The sequence below is a fragment of the Ranitomeya variabilis genome, chromosome 6, assembly GCF_051348905.1.
Source record: "Ranitomeya variabilis isolate aRanVar5 chromosome 6, aRanVar5.hap1, whole genome shotgun sequence".
Classification (NCBI taxonomy): domain Eukaryota; kingdom Metazoa; phylum Chordata; class Amphibia; order Anura; family Dendrobatidae; genus Ranitomeya; species Ranitomeya variabilis.
Genome location: NC_135237.1, coordinates 442,209,988 through 442,228,258, shown reverse-complemented (window position 1 = coordinate 442,228,258; position 18,271 = coordinate 442,209,988). Strand labels below are relative to the sequence as shown.

Sequence of the window (18,271 nt, the reverse complement as noted above, 5' to 3'; positions counted from 1 at the left end):
GAAACAGCCCCGAAGCATGATGTTGCCACCCCCATGCTTCACAGTAGGTATAGTGTTCTTTGGATGCAACAGCATTTTGTCTCCTCCATACACGACAAGTTTTGTTTCTATCAAACAATTCTACTTTGGTTTCATCAGACCATATGACATTCTCCCAATACTCTTCTGGATAACCCAAATGCTCTCTAGCAAACTTCAGATGGACCCGGACACGTACTGGCTTAAGCAGGGGGACACGTCTGGCACTGCAGTATCTGAGTCCCTGGCAGTGTAGTGTGTTATTGATGGTAGCCTTTGTTACGGTGGTTTCAGCTCTATGCAGGTCATTCACTAGGTCCCTCCGTGTGGTTCTGAGATTTTTGCTCGTTCGTGATTCGTTCTTGTGATCATTTTGACCCCACGGGGTGAGATCTTGCATGGAGCCCCAGATAGAGGGAGATTATCAGTGGTCTTGTATGTCTTCCATTTTCATATTACTGCTTCCATAGTTGATTTCATCACACCAAGCTGCTTGCCTATTGCAGATTCAGTCTTCCCAGCCTTGTGCAGGGCTACAATTTTGTTTCTGGTGTCCTTCGACAGCTCTTTGGTCTTCACAATAGTGGAGTTTGGAGGGTGACCGATTGAGGTTGTAGACAGGAGTCTTTTATACTGATAACAAGTTCAAACAGGTGTCATTACTACAGGTAATGAGTGGAGTACAGAGGAGCCTCTTAAAGAAGTTGTTACAGGTCTGTGAGAACCAGAAATCTTGCATGTTTTTAGGTGACCAAATACTTATTTTCCACAATATTTTACAAAATAAATCTTGCCAAGTCAGACAAGGTGCTTTTCTGGATTTATTTTCTCATTTTGACTCTCATAGTTGTGGTCTAACTATGATATCAATTACAGACCTCTCTCATCTTTTTAAGTGGGAGAACCTGCACAATTGGTGGCTGACTAAATACTTTTTATACCAACTTTATGTGAGGTAGTACTGGCATCATGGATCTGCCCATAGTGGTGATGCCAGTGAGGTTCAATCACTGATGTTGCCTGCCTATAAAAACCTGATGGTACTGCTGAGGTAAGTAGTGTTTCTTTTTTGTTTTATAATATTTGTAGCTGTTTTTAAATGTTTCAGATGTTGAATACTCCGAGCCCATGACTGCTTATTATTAGGATATGTTGTGATTGCTGATTGCAGTCTTCTGAGTACTTTGCCTCCACATATGGCAATCATAAAGTACCTGCAACGACAACTATCTCAGAGATGTGGGGGTGGGAGATAAGCTGTCAATCAGTGGAAATCTCCTGGAGAACAAAATATATTTTGTGTTTTTGTAAAACTGATACCTATCTGTCAGAGCTCCTGCTACTAAAGGCTCTGCACTTTTTTCCCCTACTCTTAGTTGTTTTAGCAACAGCAGCAGGGAGGTGGTTTTATACAGATCTCTAATGGAGAGGGAAGAAAACATGTACAGTCTCAGGGAGGGCAGAGAATACAGGCTACAGCTTAAGGCCGGCGTCACACTAGGCGTATGAAAATACGGTCCGTTTTTTACGGCCGTAATACGCAGAAATGTTCCCAAAATAGTGATCTATTGTACAAATAGTCCCCAAAACATAATTAGAATACACTTGTTACCATGCATGTAGTTGCATCTCAATGCTGAATTGCATTTAGAGTATAGGGCAAAGAACGACTCAAACTAATAGATTACAGACAGGAGAAAAATAGAGTCTGAATGCCAGTATTTATAAAGATGAATTGAAACTTTATTAAATAATCTATACAAACATAAAATCAATATTGTGCACCAATATGTGCACAGCCGTGAGCAATACAGTAATATTGTAACACTATAGAATAGTTAATGTGACATTCCAAGAAAAAAGAGAGAAGCAGTGCACCTCATCAGTATATATGGGTCATAGTAAAATTCTGGCCACTAAGCGTATGGATAAGCCCACATAAAGGCATAAAATGTATACTAAACACCACAGACGGGATGATGAATAGTATCCTATTGGACATGCTATAGTAGAAAGAAGAAATATAGCCGTCAGCAGCAAGTTGTAGTCGCCTAACACATACAATAGCCGTCCAGATACTATAAGTCAAAAGGCTCCAGCCTACCCATAGTAGCGAAGAGATATAATATCCCCCAAATGCCCAAGTGAAGATATCATGCAAAATAAACGCTGCCTGAACAAAAATAGTAATAATTACCCATTGAGTGATAGAGACAGGTGCAACCGCGCTCTCACCCCAACGCACGTTTCGGTGCGAGATCACCTTCTTCAGGGGGCGTGGTTTTACTCATGCAATGATCCTTCCTTATATGTCAGGTGTAATAGATCACCTGACATAAACGTACCCATGGAAATGCGCCTACAGCGCAAGCGCACTTGCCAGCATCCGAACACAGGGCTCCCCCCCACATAACCCCGCCTACCAGCGACAGTCACATGGTGCGGCCGGCGCCAGCCCACACCACGCAGCGAAGCACAGCAGAGCAGGGAAAAATGGAACAGGAGCGATCGTCAGGTACAGGAAGCGCGCAAGCGCACAATATACCAAACAAGTGGAGATAGAAGATAAAGTGACGTGTGCATAAAGAAGATATTTATAAAAATTAGCAATGGTATATATGAAACGGTAGTCAATACGATTGGGTGAATACAAGCTGCACAGTATGTGACATATGTAAATTTACATGCACAATAAGCTCAGCCTCACAGAAGGGTTGTCCTAAGCGTGCCTATGTCCCATGGCCAGGCCAGCAGCAAGCAGCCGGCGCCAGGCTGCCACCACGGACAGGCACCTGGACACATGGCAGAAGAACATACACAGACCATGAGGGCAAGAGCAACAAAGTGCACTATTACCTGCACAAAATATGCATATAGAAATATACAACGATACTACTGTATGTAGTATATTGAAGGGCGACAATTTATATAGGTACCCAAACGTATAAATATCTCTAACATATATGCACATAAGAACCCAAATGTACAACATTACCGATACAAATATTGTGCTAAAAACCAATGATTGTACACTGTAGAACAAAAATTCCACCCAGAGAAATGAAAAACATTTTTCATATATGTCACAAAGTCACGCTTTCTCTCTCTCCAGGTCCTCAATGTCTTAAATGGGTGCCGAAATGAAGACACACGGAAAGCCGTTTGTAAGTAGATGTTAGAGAAACGATATTCATAACTCCTCTGCACAGGACTAACGGTACAATGATGGGATAGGATACATGATGTGTTACATATATTAACTACAAAGAAGAGAAGATAAGATAAAAACAATAAATAAGCAACACATAAAGACAACAAATAAAACCAACTAAAATCATCAGACAGCAGTGGAAGGTGGAAGGATCATTGCATGAGTAAAACCACGCCCCCTGAAGAAGGTGATCTCGCACCGAAACGTGCGTTGGGGTGAGAGCGCGGTTGCACCTGTCTCTATCACTCAATGGGTAATTATTACTATTTTTGTTCAGGCAGCGTTTATTTTGCATGATATCTTCACTTGGGCATTTGGGGGATTTTATATCCCTTCGCTACTATGGGTAGGCTGGAGCCTTTTGACTTATAGTATCTGGACGGCTATTGTATGTGTTAGGCGGCTACAACTTGCTGCTGACGGCTATATTTCTTCTTTCTACTATAGCATGTCCAATAGGATACTATTCATCATCCCGTCTGTGGTGTTTAGTATACATTTTATGCCTTTATGTGGGCTTATCCATACGCTTAGTGGCCAGAATTTTACTATGACCCATATATACTGATGAGGTGCACTGCTTCTCTCTTTTTTCTTGGAATGTCACATTAACTATTCTATAGTGTTACAATATTACTGTATTGCTCACGGCTGTGCACATATTGGTGCACAATATTGATTTTATGTTTGTATAGATTATTTAATAAAGTTTCAATTCATCTTTATAAATACTGGCATTCAGACTCTATTTTTCTCCTGTCTGTAACAAAATAGTGATCTGTATGTCATCCGTAGGCAGGGTGTGGCAGCGTATTTTGCTCATGTCATCCTCCGTATGTAATCCGTATGGCATCCGTACTGCGATATTTACTCGCAGGCTTGCAAAACCGACATACAATGGATCCATGGGCTCAAATATTCGTTAAAACATATATACAGTCATATATATATATATATATACTAGCTATTTAATCCACTCTACGCCCGGGTGGCGAGCATTTATATTGGTATATGGTCTCCATCCTGGTATGTGCTGCTCCCATCTTGCTCTCCCATCCTGTCATGTGCTGCTCCATCCTGCGCCCCCATCCTGTCATGTGCTGCTCCATCCTGCATCCCCATCCTGTCATGTGCTCCCATCCTGCGCCCCCATCCTGTCATGTGCTGCTCCATCCTGCATCCCCATCCTGTCATGTGCTGTTGCATCCTGCGCCCCCATCCTATCATGTGCTGCTCCATCCTGCGTCCCCATCCTGTCATGTGCTCCCATCCTGCGCCCCCAACCTGTCATATGCTGCTCCATCCTGCACCCCCATCCTGTCATGTGTGCGCCCCCATTCTATCATGTGCTGCTCCAATCCTGTGCCCCCATTCTGTCATGTGCTGCTCCAATCCTGCACCCCCATCCTGTCATATGCTCCCATCCTGCGCCCCCATCCTGTCATGTGCTCCCAACCTGCACCCCCATCCTGTCATGTGTGCGCCCCCATTTTGTCATGTGCTGCTCCCATCCTGCACCCCCATTCTGTCATGTGCTGCTCCCATCGTGCGCAATCATTCTGACATGTGCTGCTCCCATCCTGTGCCCCCATTCTGTTGTAATGTGCTGCACCCATTCTGCCTGTTCCTGTTTCCATTCTGCCATATGTTGCTCCCATCTTTCTCTCTCCGGCTCTACTGCCCGAGTGCGGCTGTGTTGAGTGCAGGCGGCTGTGCTGAGTGCGGGCGGCTGTGCGTGGCTGTGCTGAGTGCGGGCGGCTGTGCTGAGTGCGGGCGGCTGTGCGTGGCTGTGCTGAGTGCGGGCGGCTGTGCGTGGCTGTGCTGAGTGCGGGCGGCTGTGCTGAGTGCGGGCGGTTGTGCTGAGTGCGGGCGGCTGTGCTGAGTGCGGGCGGCTGTGCTGAGTGCGGGCGGCTGTGCTGAGTGCGGGCGGCTGTGCTGAGTGCGGGCGGCTGTGCTGAGTGCGGGCGGCTGTGCGTGGCTGTGCTGAGTGCGGGCGCTGTGCTGAGTGCGGGCGGCTGTGCGTGGCTGTGCTGAGTGCGGGCGGCTGTGCGGGCGGCTGTGCTGAGTGCGGGCGGCTGTGCTGAGTGCGGGCGGCTGTGCTGAGTGCGGGCGGCTGTGCTGAGTGCGGGCCGCTGTGCGTGGCTGTGCTGAGTGCGGGCGGCCGTGCGTAGCTGTGCTGAGTGCGGGCGGCTGTGCTGAGTGCGGGCGGCTGTGCGTGGCTGTGCTGAGTGCGGGCGGCTGTGCTGAGTGCGGGCGGCTGTGCTGAGTGCGGGCGGCTGTGCTGAGTGCGGGCGGCTGTGCTGAGTGCGGGCGGCTGTGCTGAGTGCGGGCGGCTGTGCGTGGCTGTGCTGAGTGCGGGTGGCTGTGCTGAGTGAGGGCGGCTGTGCGTGGCTGAGCTGAGTGCGGGCGGCTGTGCGTGGCTGTGCTGAGTGCGGGCGGCTGTGCATGGCTGTGCTGAGTGCGGGTGGCTGTGCTGAGTGCGGGTGGCTGTGCTGAGTGCGGGTGGCTGTGCTGAGTGCGGGTGGCTGTGCTGAGTGCGGGTGGCTGTGCTGAGTGCGGGTGGCTGTGCTGAGTGCGGGTGGCTGTGCTGAGTGCGGGTGGCTGTGCTGAGTGCGGGCGGCTGTGCTGAGTGCGGGCGGCTGTGCTGAGTGTGGGCGGCTGTGCTGAGTGCGGGCGGCTGTGCTGAGTGCGGGCGGCTGTGCTGAGTGCGGGCGGCTGTGCTGAGTGCGGGCGGCTGTGCTGAGTGCGGGCGGCTGTGCTGAGTGCGGGCGGCTGTGCTGAGTGCGGGCGGCTGTGCTGAGTGCGGGCGGCTGTGCTGAGTGCGGGCGGCTGTGCTGAGTGCGGGCGGCTGTGCGTGGCTGTGCTGAGTGCGGGCGGCTGTGCGTGGCGGTGCTGAGTGCGGGCGGCTGTGCGTGGCGGTGCTGAGTGCGGGCGACTGTGTGTGGCTGTGCTGTGCTCAGGCCCCTGGCACTTGCTATATTCACCTGGCCCTGATCCTGTGCTGCATGCCGCTCCATCTTCCGGGTCCTCTGGCTGTGACTGTTCAGTCAGAGGGCGGCGCGCATTAAGCGCGTCATCGCACCCTCTGAACTGAACGTCACAGGCAGAGGATGTGGAGGACGGAGCGGCGCGCATCGGTGGAACGGGGGACAGGTGAATATAGCATACTCACCCTCCTGGCACGTCCCTGCTTCTCCGTTGGAGATCGCGGTGTGCGTTCAGTGCTTACGCATACCGCAATCTCCTGGGAGCGTCACTCTGTGGGGTCCAGACTGCGCCGGCGTTTGCGCCTGCGCAGTCTATAAAGGCTTGGGACAGAGTGGCGCTCCCAGCGTTATATATATATATATATAATGTATCAGTGAGACCTATACTGTATTTATATTTAATTCAGCGCTAGATAGCAGAAAAGCCGGTAATTCAATTGCCGGCAGTTCCTCTCTCCTTCACAAACCCGACAGGATATGAGGCATGGTTTACATACAGTAAACCATCTCATATCCCTTCTTTTATTACATATTCCTCTTTACTAATGTAACAAGTGTCTTGGTGTCAAATTTGGGGGCTCTAGCTATTAAATTAAAGGGTTAAATTGCGGAAAAAACTGGCGTAGGCTCCCGTGCAATTTTCTCCGCCAGAGTGGGAAAGTTAGTGACTGAGGGCAGATATTAATAGCCTAGAGAGGGACCATGGTTATTGCCCCCCCCCCCTGGCTAAAAAGATCTGCCCCCAGCCACCCCAGAAAAGGCACATCTGTAATATGCGCCTATTCTGGCACTTAGCCTCTCTCTTCCCACTCCTGTGTAGCGGTGGGATATGGGGTAATGAAGGGTTAATGTCACCTTGCTATTGTAAGGTGACATTAAGCCAGGTTAATAATGGAGAGGTGTCAATTATGACACCTATCCATTATTAATCCAATAGTACGAAATGGTTAAAAAAAACACACACACATTATTAAAAAGTATTTTAATGAAATAAAAACACATGTTGTTTTAATATTTTATTATACTCTTAATCCACCTGAAGACCCTTGTCACCTGAAATAAAGTTAAACAAAACAAACAACAATATTCCATACCTTCCGTCGTTCAGTCTTGTCCCACGCTGTAAATCCATCTGAAGGGGTTAAATCATTTTACACCCAGGAGCTCTGCTAATGCATCTGTGCTCCTGTCTGTAAAACTTGGTGAATGAATGGAATGCAGGGGAATGTACTGTAGTTACCTCGAGTCGCGGTGATGAGCCCTCTGCTGGATGAACTCATATGAACTCGAGCCTGGGAAAATATTCTGAAAGTTCCCAGGAAATTGTGCGGGAGCCCACGTGTTATGACCCCAATGGCAGAGGGTCTCAGGAATAAATACCAAGTCTGCAAACACAAAAAAACAGGTCATAGGGCAGTGGTAACTGGGCTGACCATATATCTAATCCTAGCACCACAAATAGCAATAGCCGGGGAACGTGCCTACGTTGGTTCTAGACGTCTCGCGCCAGCCGGAGAACTAACTAACCCTAGAAGGGAAAAGAAAGACCTTTCTTGCCTCCAGAGAAAAGACCCCAAAAGTTGGATACAAGCCCCCAACAAATAATAACGGTGAGGTAAGAGGAAAAGACAAACATAAGAATGAGCTAGGTATTTAGCAAAGAGAGGCCCACTAGCTAATAGCAGAATATAGTAAGATGACTTATATGGTCAGCAAAAACCCTATTAAAATATCCACGCTGGATATTCAAGAACCCCCGAACCGACTAACGGCCGGGGGGAGAACACCAGCCCCCTAGAGCTTCCAGCAAGGTCAGAACTCACATTTAGTACAAGCTGGACAAAAATAGAAGCAAAGCAAATAACCCAAAAAACAAATAAGCAAGACTTAGCTTAAATTTGCAAGAACCTGGACCAGCAGACAGGAGCAACAGAAGGATCTGATTACAACGATGCCAGGCACTGGACTAAGGATCCAGGAAGTTTATATAGCGACACCCCTGGACTAACGACCCAGGTGAGTGCCAAACTGAAGAAAGACAATCCCAGAGTCATATCACTAGTGACCACAAGAGGGAGCCAAAAAGTCTAATTCACAACACCCACGCCAATTTTTTCCGGGATTTAACCTTTTAATTTTATAGCTAGAGACCCCAAATTTTACACAGAGACACTTCTTACATTAGTAAAGAGGAATATGTAATAAAAGAAGGGATATGAGATGGTTTACTGTATGTAAACCATGTCTCATATCCTGTCGGGTTTGTGAAGGAGAGAGGAAAAGCCGGCAATTGAATTACCGGCTTTTCTGCTATCTAGCGCTGAATTAAATATAAATATATGTATATATGTGTCTCACTGACATATATATATATATATATATATATACTAGCTATTTAATCCACTCTACGCCCGGGTGGCGAGCATTTATATTGGTATATGGTCTCCATCCTGGTATGTGCTGCTCCCATCTTGCTCTCCCATCCTGTCATGTGCTCCTCCATCCTGCGCCCCATCCTGTCATGTGCTGCTCCATCCTGCATCCCCATCCTGTCATGTGCTCCCATCCTGCACCCCCATTCTGTCATGTGCTGCTCCCATCGTGCGCAATCATTCTGACATGTGCTGCTCCCATCCTGTGCCCCCATTCTGTTGTAATGTGCTGCACCCATTCTGCCTGTTCCTGTTTCCATTCTGCCATATGTTGCTCCCATCTTTCTATCTCCGGCTCTACTGCCCGAGTGCGGCTGTGCTGAGTGCAGGCGGCTGTGCTGAGTGCGGGCGGCTGTGCGTGGCTGTGCTGAGTGCGGGCGGCTGTGCGTGGCTGTGCAGAGTGCGGGCGGCTGTGCTGAGTGCGGGCGGCTGTGCTGAGTGCGGGCGGCTGTGCTGAGTGCGGGCGGCTGTGCTGAGTGCGGGCGGCTGTGCTGAGTGCGGGCGGCTGTGCTGAGTGCGGGCGGCTGTGCTGAGTGCGGGCGGCTGTGCTGAGTGCGGGCGGCTGTGCTGAGTGCGGGCGGCTGTGCTGAGTGCGGGCGGCTGTGCTGAGTGCGGGCGGCTGTGCGTCGCTGTGCTGAGTGCAGGCGGCTGTGCGTGGCTATGCTGAGTGCGGGCGGCTGTGCTGAGTGCGGGCGGCTGTGCTGAGTGCGGGCGGCTGTGCTGAGTGCGGGCGGCTGTGCTGAGTGCGGGCGGCTGTGCTGAGTGCGGGCGGCTGTGCGTGGCTGTGCTGAGTGCGGGCGGCTGTGCGTGGCTGTGCTGAGTGCGGGCGGCTGTGCGTGGCTGTGCTGAGTGTGGGCGGCTGTGCTGAGTGCGGGCGGCTGTGCGTGGCTGTGCTGAGTGCGGGCGGCTGTTCAGTCAGAGGGCGGCGCGCATTAAGCGCGTCATCGCACCCTCTGAACTGAATGTCACAGGCAGAGGATGTGGAGGACGGAGCGGCGCGCATCGGTGGAACGGGGGACAGGTGAATATAGCATACTCACCCTCCTGGCACGTCCCTGCTTCTCCGTTGGAGATCGCGGTGTGCGTTCAGTGCTTACGCATATCGCAATCTCCCGGGAGCGTCACTCTGTGGGGTCCAGACTGCGCCGGCGTTTGCGCCTGCGCAGTCTATAAAGGCTTGGGACAGAGTGGCGCTCCCAGCGTTATATATATATATATATAATGTATCAGTGAGACCTATACTGTATTTATATTTAATTCAGCGCTAGATAGCAGAAAAGCCGGTAATTCAATTGCCGGCAGTTCCTCTCTCCTTCACAAACCCGACAGGATATGAGGCATGGTTTACATACAGTAAACCATCTCATATCCCTTCTTTTATTACATATTCCTCTTTACTAATGTAACAAGTGTCTTGGTGTCAAATTTGGGGTCTCTAGCTATTAAATTAAAGGGTTAAATCGCGGAAAAAACTGGCGTAGGCTCCCGTGCAATTTTCTCCGCCAGAGTGGGAAAGTCAGTGACTGAGGGCAGATATTAATAGCCTAGAGAGGGACCATGGTTATTGCCCCCCCCCCCTGGCTAAAAAGATCTGCCCCCAGCCACCCCAGAAAAGGCACATCTGTAATATGCGCCTATTCTGGCACTTAGCCTCTCTCTTCCCACTCCTGTGTAGCGGTGGGATATGGGGTAATGAAGGGTTAATGTCACCTTGCTATTGTAAGGTGACATTAAGCCAGGTTAATAATGGAGAGGTGTCAATTATGACACCTATCCATTATTAATCCAATAGTACGAAATGGTTAAAAAAAACACACACACATTATTAAAAAGTATTTTAATGAAATAAAAACACATGTTGTTTTAATATTTTATTATACTCTTAATCCACCTGAAGACCCTTGTCACCTGAAATAAAGTTAAACAAAACAAACAACAATATTCCATACCTTCCGTCGTTCAGTCTTGTCCCACGCTGTAAATCCATCTGAAGGGGTTAAATCATTTTACACCCAGGAGCTCTGCTAATGCATCTGTGCTCCTGTCTGTAAAACTTGGTGAATGAATGGAATGCAGGGGAATGTACTGTAGTTACCTCGAGTCGCGGTGATGAGCCCTCTGCTGGATGAACTCATATGAACTCGAGCCTGGGAAAATATTCTGAAAGTTCCCAGGAAATTGTGCGGGAGCCCACGTGTTATGACCCCAATGGCAGAGGGTCTCAGGAATAAATACCAAGTCTGCAAACACAAAAAAACAGGTCATAGGGCAGTGGTAACTGGGCTGACCATATATCTAATCCTAGCACCACAAATAGCAATAGCCGGGGAACGTGCCTACGTTGGTTCTAGACGTCTCGCGCCAGCCGGAGAACTAACTAACCCTAGAAGGGAAAAGAAAGACCTTTCTTGCCTCCAGAGAAAAGACCCCAAAAGTTGGATACAAGCCCCCAACAAATAATAACGGTGAGGTAAGAGGAAAAGACAAACATAAGAATGAGCTAGGTATTTAGCAAAGAGAGGCCCACTAGCTAATAGCAGAATATAGTAAGATGACTTATATGGTCAGCAAAAACCCTATTAAAATATCCACGCTGGATATTCAAGAACCCCCGAACCGACTAACGGCCGGGGGGAGAACACCAGCCCCCTAGAGCTTCCAGCAAGGTCAGAACTCACATTTAGTACAAGCTGGACAAAAATAGAAGCAAAGCAAATAACCCAAAAAACAAAGAAGCAAGACTTAGCTTAAATTTGCAAGAACCTGGACCAGCAGACAGGAGCAACAGAAGGATCTGATTACAACGATGCCAGGCACTGGACTAAGGATCCAGGAAGTTTATATAGCGACACCCCTGGACTAACGACCCAGGTGAGTGCCAAACTGAAGAAAGACAATCCCAGAGTCATATCACTAGTGACCACAAGAGGGAGCCAAAAAGTCTAATTCACAACACCCACGCCAATTTTTTCCGGGATTTAACCTTTTAATTTTATAGCTAGAGACCCCAAATTTTACACAGAGACACTTCTTACATTAGTAAAGAGGAATATGTAATAAAAGAAGGGATATGAGATGGTTTACTGTATGTAAACCATGTCTCATATCCTGTCGGGTTTGTGAAGGAGAGAGGAAAAGCCGGCAATTGAATTACCGGCTTTTCTGCTATCTAGCGCTGAATTAAATATAAATATATGTATATATGTGTCTCACTGACATATATATATATATATATACTAGCTATTTAATCCACTCTACGCCCGGGTGGCGAGCATTTATATTGGTATATGGTCTCCATCCTGGTATGTGCTGCTCCCATCTTGCTCTCCCATCCTGTCATGTGCTCCTCCATCCTGCGCCCCATCCTGTCATGTGCTGCTCCATCCTGCATCCCCATCCTGTCATGTGCTCCCATCCTGCGCCTCCATCCTGTCATGTGCTGCTCCATCCTGCATCCCCATCCTGTCATGTGCTGTTGCATCCTGCGCCCCCATCCTATCATGTGCTGCTCCATCCTGTACCCCCATTCTGTCATGTGCTGCTCCCATCCTGTACCCCCATTCTGTCATGTGCTGCTCCCATCGTGCGCAATCATTCTGACATGTGCTGCTCCCATCCTGTGCCCCCATTCTGTTGTAATGTGCTGCACCCATTCTGCCTGTTCCTGTTTCCATTCTGCCATATGTTGCTCCCATCTTTCTCTCTCCGGCTCTACTGCCCGAGTGCGGCTGTGCTGAGTGCAGGCGGCTGTGCTGAGTGCGGGCGGCTGTGCGTGGCTGTGCTGAGTGCGGGCGGCTGTGCTGAGTGCGGGCGGCTGTGCGTGGCTGTGCTGAGTGCGGGCGGCTGTGCGTGGCTGTGCAGAGTGCGGGCGGCTGTGCAGAGTGCGGGCGGCTGTGCAGAGTGCGGGCGGCTGTGCAGAGTGCGGGCGGCTGTGCTGAGTGCGGGCAGCTGTGCTGAGTGCGGGCGGCTGTGCTGAGTGCGGGCGGCTGTGCTGAGTGCGGGCGGCTGTGCTGAGTGCGGGCGGCTGTGCTGAGTGCGGGCGGCTGTGCTGAGTGCGGGCGGCTGTGCTGAGTGCGGGCGGCTGTGCTGAGTGCGGGCGGCTGTGCTGAGTGCGGGCGGCTGTGCGTGGCTGTGCTGAGTGCAGGCGGCTGTGCGTGGCTGTGCTGAGTGCAGGCGGCTGTGCGTGGCTGTGCTGAGTGCGGGCGGCTGTGCTGAGTGCGGGCGGCTGTGCTGAGTGCGGGCGGCTGTGCTGAGTGCGGGCGGCTGTGCTGAGTGCGGGCGGCTGTGCTGAGTGCGGGCGGCTGTGCTGAGTGCGGGCGGCTGTGCTGAGTGAGGGCGGCTGTGCGTGGCTGTGCTGAGTGCGGGTGGCTGTGCGTGGCTGTGCTGAGTGCGGGCGGCTGTGCTGAGTGCGGGCGGCTGTGCTGAGTGAGGGCGGCTGTGCGTGGCTGTGCTGAGTGCGGGTGGCTGTGCGTGGCTGTGCTGAGTGCGGGCGGCTGTGCGTGGCTGTGCTGAGTGCGGGCGGCTGTGCGTGGCTGTGCTGAGTGCGGGCGGCTGTGCGTGGCTGTGCTGAGTGCGGGTGGCTGTGCTGAGTGCGGGCGGCTGTGCGTGGCTGTGCTGAGTGCGGGCGGCTGTGCGTGGCTGTGCTGAGTGCGGGCGGCTGTGCGTGGCGGTGCTGAGTGCGGGCGACTGTGTGTGGCTGTGCTGTGCTCAGGCCCCCGGCACTTGCTATATTCACCTGGCCCTGATCCTGTGCTGCATGCCGCTCCATCTTCCGGGTCCTCTGGCTGTGACTGTTCAGTCAGAGGGCGGCGCGCATTAAGCGCGTCATCGCGCCCTCTGAACTGAACGTCACAGGCAGAGGATGTGGAGGACGGAGCGGCGCGCATCGGTGGAACGGGGGACAGGTGAATATAGCATACTCACCCTCCTGGCACGTCCCTGCTTCTCCGTTGGAGATCGCGGTGTGCGTTCAGTGCTTACGCATACCGCGATCTCCTGGGAGCGTCACTCTGTGGGGTCCAGACTGCGCTGGCGTTTGCGCCTGCGCAGTCTATAAAGGCTTCGGACAGAGTGACGCTCCCAGCGTTATAAATATATATATATATATATATATATATATATATACATATATATATCTATAATATATCAGTGAGACCTATACTGTATTTATATTTAATTCAGCGCTAGATAGCAGAAAAGCCGGTAATTCAATTGCCGGCTTTTCCTCTCTCCTTCACAAACCCGACAGGATATGAGGCATGGTTTACATACAGTAAACCATCTCATATCCCTTCTTTTATTACATATTCCTCTTTACTAATGTAACAAGTGTCTTGGTGTCAAATTTGGGGGCTCTAGCTATTAAATTAAAGGGTTAAATCGCGGAAAAAACTGGCGTGGGTTCCCGTGCAATTTTCTCCGCCAGAGTGGGAAAGTCAGTGACTGAGGGCAGATATTAATAGCCTAGAGAGGGACCATGGTTATTGCCCCCCCCCCGGCTAAAAAGATCTGCCCCCAGCCACCCCAGAAAAGGCACATCTGTAATATGCGCCTATTCTGGCACTTAGCCTCTCTCTTCCCACTCCTGTGTAGCGGTGGGATATGGGGTAATGAAGGGTTAATGTCACCTTGCTATTGTAAGGTGACATTAAGCCAGGTTAATAATGGAGAGGCGTCAATTATGACACCTATCCATCATTAATCCAATAGTACGAAATGGTTAAAAAAAACACACACACATTATTAAAAAGTATTTTAATGAAATAAAAACACATGTTGTTTTAATATTTTATTATACTCTTAATCCACCTGAAGACCCTTGTCACCTGAAAAAAAGTTAAACAAAACAAACAACAATATTCCATACCTTCCGTCGTTCAGTCTTGTCCCACGCTGTAAATCCATCTGAAGGGGTTAAATCATTTTACACCCAGGAGCTCTGCTAATGCAGCTGTGTTCCTGTCTGTAAAACTTGGTGAATGAATGGAATGCAGGGGAATGTACTGTAGTTACCTCGAGTCGCGGTGATGTGCCCTCTGCTGGATGAACTCATATGAACTCGAGCCTGGGAAAATATTCTGAAAGTTCCCAGGAAATTGCGCGGGAGCCCACGCCAATTTTTTCCGGGATTTAACCTTTTAATTTTATAGCTAGAGACCCCAAATTTTACACAGAGACACTTCTTACATTAGTAAAGAGGAATATGTAATAAAAGAAGGGATGTGAGATGGTTTACTGTATGTAAACCATGTCTCATATCCTGTCGGGTTTGTGAAGGAGAGAGGAAAAGCCGGCAATTGAATTACCGGCTTTTCTGCTATCTAGCGCTGAATTAAATATAAATATATGTATATGTATACACTCACCGGCCACTTTATTAGGTACACCATGCTAGTAACGGGTTGGACCCCCTTTTGCCTTCAGAACTGCCTCAATTCTTCGTGGCATAGATTCAACAATGTGCTGGAAGCATTCCTCAGAGATTTTGGTCCATATTGACATGATGGCATCACACAGTTGCCGCAGATTTGTCGGCTGCACATCCCAAAGATGCTCCATACAAGGCAGGATGGATCCATGCTTTCATGTTGTTTACGCCAAATTCTGACCCTACCATCCGAATGTCGCAGCAGAAATCGAGACTCATCAGACCAAGCAACGTTTTTCCAATCTTCTACTGTCCAATTTCGATGAGCTTGTACAAATTGTAGCCTCAGTTTCCTGTTCTTAGCTGAAAGGAGTGGTACCCGGTGTGGTCTTCTGCTGCTGTAGCCCATCTGCCTCAAAGTTCGACACACTGTGCGTTCAGAGATGCTCTTAGGCCTACCTTGGTTGTAACGGGTGGCGATTTGAGTCACTGTTGCCTTTCTATCAGCTCGAACCAGTCTGCCCATTCTCCTCTGACCTCTGGCATCAACAAGGCATTTCCGCCCACAGAACTGCCGCTCACTGGATTTTTTTTCTTTTTCGGACCATTCTCTGTAAACCCTAGAGATGGTTGTGCGTGAAAATCCCAGTAGATCAGCAGTTTCTGAAATACTCAGACCAGCCCTTCTGGCACCAACAACCATGCCACGTTCAAAGGCACTCAAATCACCTTTCTTCCCCATACTGATGCTCGGTTTGAACTGCAGGAGATTGTCTTGACCATGTCTACATGCCTAAATGCACTGAGTTGCCGCCATGTGATTGGCTGATTAGAAATTAAGTGTTAACAAGAAGTTGGACAGGTGTACCTAATAAAGTGGCCGGTGAGTGTATATGTGTCTCACTGACATACATACATATATATATACCTATTCTATGTGTACACATTTATTCTACCTATTCTATTCTGTCAATGTGATTTTACTGTACACCGCACTGAATTGCCGGCTTTTCTAGAGAACACCGCTGCGTATTTCTCACAAGTCACATGCATGGTCCGTGTGTAATCCGTAATTTTCTCGCCCCCATAGACTTTCATTGGCGTATTATTTGCGCAATACGCTGACAAACGCAGCATGCTGCGATTTTCTACGGCTGTACAAGACCGTATAATACGGATCCGTAAAATACGGCAGATAGGATCTGGGCCATGAAGAATCATTGTACCGTATGCAATCCGTATTTTCTGCGCCTCTCATACGTCCGTAAAACACGTCAGTGTGACTCCGGCCTCAGGTACGTTCACACAACTATATTTTTGGTCCGAGACTGCCACTTGAAAAAAATATAGCAGCAGCCACTATTCTCTTCCATATTTCGGATGAGACTTACTATTTCAAGTCTATGAGTGCACCAAAATAAATTGTATCCCACACAGATTATCCGTACTTCATCTGAGTTTTAAGGATACATTGAAATTATTTTTACTTACGAAACTGTAGTTGTTCTCGTAAATTTTAATAACTGCTGATGTATAAAACCAGGTGTCATACAATTGACAACACAGATGAAAAAAAGTGTTTTTTTTCTGAATGAAAATTGGGCGCTTTTTTTCATATAACGTGACACATAGATGACGTCGCGAATGTTCTGAGAAATCAAAAACCACAACAGGGAAACCGGTAGGTAATAGATTTGCAGGCTGTCCTTCTAATCGCCAGACACCACTGACCTGGACGCAGGGCCGGAGTACTGCAAATCAATTCGCTCAACTCTAGACATGACCATTCTTTTGATGGCTTGTAAGCCACTCCCTTTTAGTTCTTATAATTTCCCCCCCAAAAAAGAAAGAAAAACACCGGTAGCAAATGCACTGCAAAATATGTCAGATGCGAAAACAAAAGATGCTTCAGAAAAATTCGGCAGGTACGCCATAGCCTAAGGCTATGTGCACACGTATAATGGTCCACTGTGGATTTTTCGCGGATTTACCGCGTTTTTTCTGCGGATTTCACTGCGGTTTTACAACTGCGTTTTTCTATAGGAGCAGCTGTAAAACCGCTGTGGAATCCGCAGAAAGAAGTAACATGCTGCGGCATGTAAACTGCTGCGTTTCCGAGCGTTTTTTTCCGCAGCATGTGCACAGGGTTTTTTGTTTCCCATAGGTTTACATTTTAATGTAATCACATGGGAAACTGCTGTGGACCCGCAAACGGTGCGTTTTCCGCATCGTGTGCACATACCCTTAGACTATGTGCAGACACAGGTTTTTAAAGTGTTCAAAAACTACAAGCTTATACACAAAAAAACTTTTTTCTACTCAATTTTACCTTCCCTTTTGAAGTTTTGGGACCTTTCTGGGAGAGTTTTCTTTTTTCCCGTAAAGTGTTTTTTTTTTTTTTTTTGAGCTTTTTGACTTGACAGCATCTAGTTTGGAGCTGATTTAATCAGAGGCCACTTCAGAGAAGTCTTATCTACTTCATTTTTTTTCTCCAGCTGTTTTTCAACATCTGAAGTAGAAAAAAATCCACTCCATCCTCTTCACTGATCAGATGAGGAGTTTAACATTGAAATGAATGAGATGAGGCAATTTTTGTGGCATTTTTGCGGTGGATTGACCACAAAAAAAACTCCTATAAAGAAACCTCTGTCTGCTTCTAATGAATCTGTTAAAAACCCATGAGCTTAGTGTTAATAGGGAACGTAATTTAAAGGGCATTATCCCTGTGACAATTTCTCTTCAAATACAATAATCTAACATTGTTTTTGTTAGAAAATGTCACTTTAGATTTACAGAGAAAAACTGTAATCAATCTCCAACAATTAAATATGAAATATCCAGAGTGGTCCCAAGAGCCTGAAAATTCAAGATAAATGAATGCAATGTTAAATTAATCTATATACAGTTGCTGGGGCTCACGTCCTTGTGGGGGATTTTACTTAACCTCTGATGGCAAATAGCACAGCTCTCACTAATCTGTCACAAAGTGGATCCTGAGGCAGCGAATACATATTATTGTATTACCATATGCTGATCCGTTATGCTCAGATTCAATTGAAATTCAGTTCACATAAATCCACTTTCAAAGTGGAAAAGATTTTGCATGCATTCATGTGTTCATAACCTAATGGAACATCACAGCAGAGGAAATTGTACATCACGTTATAACCACAAGTGCAGACGTTTGACACGCTTGTAAGGATCTATGCAAAATTTTCTGTGTTGCCAGAAATTGGTCTGACCAGGAGGCCTATGC

General features: G+C 48.3%; 1 protein-coding gene across 1 annotated transcript in view; it reads left to right on the top strand.

The window, feature by feature from the left end:
- CCDC178 (coiled-coil domain containing 178) overlaps positions 1 to 18,271 on the top strand; it is a 732,453-nt gene that overhangs the window by 23,438 nt on the left and 690,744 nt on the right. The window lies entirely within an intron of this gene.